The following is a 4,659-nucleotide window of genomic DNA, read 5'->3' as shown; positions in this document are numbered from 1 at the left end:
TTCTTTAAAAAAAATTGATTTTAACTGTGGAAGAAATGAAATTATAAAATCAAAAATCCTAAATCGAGACTAGGTACCGAGACGTACCTTCATTGTATGGGCCCTCCTAGCGAAAAAAAAGAAAAAGAAATTTTAGCTCTTCAATTCTTTTTTAAAAAAAGGAAAAAAACTATTTTATTAATTTTCTTTACCTTTCCTCGCGCTCTACGAATAGCATATTTGAGACTTTCTGAAGAATGTTATATAAGCCACTATTTTGACAATTTTTTTCAAAAAATAAAATATAAAAAATTTTCAAAAAATAAAATTTAAATTTTTTTCAAAAAAATGAAATCAAAATTAAATAAGATTACTTGGGGTTTTGACCAACAAAAAGGGTTGGCTTACCGGTGGGGGAAGACAGTAAAATAACAAGTTCAACATCACACAATATAGAAAGCTCTTTTGCTTTCTTAAGAATTCCTCTTTTTCGCTTTGAATATTTTGTTTGTCTTGCTTTCATGTCTTTCAATCTTTGAATTTTTAATTTTTTTCTTCCCATTTTTGTTTTCTCTGTGTTTCTTTAACTTCTTTTCTGGATTTCATAGTAAAAAAATAATGGTGTTTATAAATGTAAATAAAAATTGCAACCATTTATGATAAGAACTTATGGTAATTTAAACTAATTAAATGTCACAAGTTTTCACATTTGTTGAGCGTTTTTGTTGAATCATGAACCCATGTATTGCCAAAAGTAGAGAAAAAATTCAGTTTTTTTTTCTCTTTTCTTGCCTTATGTTCTTTGTTGTATTGTACTTTCCATTTAGAGAAGACTAAAATTGAAGATGCCATATGGGGATGGGACCACATAGAGTGCTTTTGTTTTTGGTTAAATCATGTTATTAGTTTATGTACTATGCATAAAATGTGGATTTAGTCCTTTTCTTAATTTTATTTGGTCAATTTTACATAAAATTTTATATTATATTTTTTATAAAATTAAATAAAATATTTTATACAATTAAAATGTATATTATAAACAAATTTAAATCATCGTTTTTAGATTTTAGTGCCATTGCAAACTTAGAAGGTATAAATTCACTGTTACTCGCATGATAGTAAACCTGATCATGGATCAAACCATTCGTCCAGGCCTGAAGGCCTATCCAAAAAGTTAGAGGGTTTGGGCAAAATATAAACCTGAAAAATAGGCTTGGACAAAAAATAAGGTTCGTTTTCTAAAAGGGTTGTGCCTCAGGCAACAATTTGTAACACCTCAAAATATAAGGGGTCAGATGAAATAAATAATCAAATAATTGAATAGGTTTAATGGTGTAGTTGTTAGTGCACTCCCTAAAGGTATTAGGTTCTATTCACACCTCTCCCGTTTCTTTCCTTTTAATTTTCAACATACAAGGATAAAAATCATACTAAAGTAAATATTATTTGGGTTGTAAACTTAATAAGTGTGGGAAACAGCCTAATGGTTAAGTATTTACACTATTTTCCTTACATAGCCAAGTTTGAATCACCTCAACCTCGAACTATATCCCTTTTATTTTTATTCTAAATTTTTCTTTCAATTTTAGGCCCAAAACTTCTCCTAATTGAACTAGTATTATGTTTTCTCTTCAAAACATAATAGAATTTATTTCACCTCCCTATTTACTCTCTTCTTTCCTCTCTTTTACATCAAATTTTACATTCCAAATCCTAGCCAAGAATCAGTAAGTATGCCTCAATCCCGATGTTTAGATCTCAAATCAATATAAAAATTTTATCTAATGATAATCTTGTGATCGATTAAATGATATTTCTCGGTTCTTGACAAATCTTTCGTTCATGTCATTTAATTTTGATAAATCTTGAAAATCATTATTAATTCTTGCGTAACTGTCATTTGAAAGACTCAAGGTAGATACCCTGAATCAGATTGGAATGTGAGTAACGTCGATCGAGATCACAGAGACATGTCTCTATTCTTTTACAAGCAAATTAGGGCAAATCGTGCCTCGGGATAGGGCCATACGGCCATGTAGGCCACTCGTGTGGACCACACAACCCATCACACGACCATGTTCCCTTGATAGGACCCTAGGTTTTCCGATTCTTACACGACCTCATTCTGTCACACGGTTGTGTACCCCTTCCACATGATCCAGGGCTTTCCATACAGTTCGATCACTTGGCTGTGAGTCCCTTGTAACTCAAAATTTATAGTTTTGCCCCTATTTTTCAAAATTTATCATTTGCCCTTATTTTTCAAATTTTACCGTGTTTACCCTATTTTTAGATTTTAAATTTTTTCTCTTATTTTTAAAATTTTATATTTTTGCCCCTATTTTTCAAATTTTACAATGTTATCCCCTACTTTACAAATTTTACTATTTTGACCCAAAATTTTATGATTTGTTCAGTTTAGTCCTCTTTGAATCCTAAATTATTTTAATGTTTAATTTTGTTCTATTAACTCCCGATAGTATGATTTATGTTAGAATCCATGATTGATTAAATTAATATAGTATTTATATACATGTTTGCATGGACTGTGGAAAGTACATATGACTATTGTAACTAAATTTGTGATTTTACATACAACATACCTTATGTTACTGATAAGTCGAATACTTAATAAGCATGACTATTTGCTACTGAGTTGATCTGTTATAAGCATATTATTTGCTTCTATATTAAACTATTATAAGCATATTGATTGCTATCGTATTATTCTGTTGAAAGCATAATTAAATGCTACCCTATTGATCCGTTTAAGCTTACCATATTGCATTGCATTGGGTGGGATGATGTGTACGAAGGAAGAATTGAAAGTTTATCTACAAATTTTTCTATGTACCCACAGCCCAGTGGTAGTGTTTGTCCTTGTATTGAAAATTTGTTGTACATACACAACCTATTGGCTGCTTTTACCTGGAATAATGTTGTGCGTCTACATCCCAATGGCAGTTTTTATCTGCAAAACCAGTGGTGGTTAAACGACAGCCTAGTGTATAAGTGGATGGAGTTCAAGGGAACTCCCATTGTGGTGTGTAGCAGTGAGGTAGAATCTTTTCTGTTAAACCAAAATTGTATGGCATTCATAAAACATGTGCATACAATCTAGATTCTTTGTAATTTCATATTTATACTTATGTATAAATTTTTGAGTGAACTGAAATACCAATATTAAAAAATTGTTGTTATGAATTCTGAGATACTATTGATGGTTAATCTGAAAAACCGATACTCTGATTTGCTAGTTATATGCAATTATTTTGTGTTATTATTTAGTATGACTTATCAACTGTTTGCATGGGTTTTCTTGTGATGGAACTCACACTGAGCTCCATAGCTCACTCTCTTTTTAATTTCTACTTTTTCAGATAACCCACCAGGTTAGGATGCAGACACGAAATTTGAAGGGGCTCGACTCGGATATGTTTTTCTATATAAATATTTTAGATTTATTATTTGATAATTTGTTATTCGGAGATTGTATGGATTTATTTTTGAACTGTCGCATGAGATTTAGGTTTCGGGTTTGTTTTCATTTTGCATGACACTTAATTTAATTTCTTATAACAACATGTTATGATTATTAATTAGTATGCATGAACCCCGATTTTTATTAAGAATGAATAAATATTACTTTTCCACCGCTAAATTTGTTAAGACTTTTTATTAAGACTTTTCAATTTTTATTAAGACTTTTTTAATGTAGTTTCAATTTGTTGGGCAACATTTATTTTAATGTTTTTAGTGTATTTGATGTATTATATTTTAAAATTTTTTTATATAAAAAAATTTAACACGGAGGAGCTGGGATCGGATTTAACATTTTTATCTAGGCCAAGCTTCGACAAAATTTTAGGCCCAGTTTTTTAGCCAGGCTCGGGCTTAAATAATGGGCCAAAAATTGGAATCGACCAACCTCAAACCCAACCCGACCCATAATTACTTCTACTCGGTAGCTTAGGCTTCATTTGGGATGAAAGCAACATTTCTCGGAAACATACTATTATATTACTAAGTATATCAAGTGAACATATATATATATGTATATGTATATATATTATATTACATGGTTGATTCTCGTCACGATGTGGTGGCAATTTTAGATTTTCTTCGGTTATCGCAGCTGCACTAGTAAACGTTGACACTTGCAGAACGTATAGGCTACGCTTTTTTTGTCCTCTCATCATAGCAAAAGCCCCGCCAAAAAATTTTAATCTATTTGACTCAATGACTATCCTGCAACCATTTGAATCCAAAATTCCCAAACAGATAAGATTTTTCTTTAAATTAGTAACATACGTGACATCTGAAAATGTCTGAATAATTCCTTTGTGGATCCTAATTTGAACAGTTATGATTCCAAATGTTTTACATGGAGAGTTATTTCCCATTAGCACAACTCCGCCCTCAACTGAACTGTACGTGGAGAACCAATCCTTGTTAGGACACATGTGATAGGAGCACCCTGAATCTAAGATCCATTCAGAAGTAAGATAAGAGTTTTTTCTCGTTGACACCAACAAGAAATCATCACCTCCGTCCTCAGCTACACTAGCATCAGCAACTTTAGCTTTCTACTTATCTTTCTCGTCATTTTCATCATCCCTTTTGATTTTATTTTGAAGTTTCCAACATTCTGCCTTAACATGGCCTACCTTTATACAATAG

This window comes from Gossypium raimondii, chromosome 6, assembly GCF_025698545.1.
Source record: "Gossypium raimondii isolate GPD5lz chromosome 6, ASM2569854v1, whole genome shotgun sequence".
NCBI lineage: Eukaryota > Viridiplantae > Streptophyta > Magnoliopsida > Malvales > Malvaceae > Gossypium > Gossypium raimondii.
Note: the sequence above shows the minus strand (reverse complement) of the source record.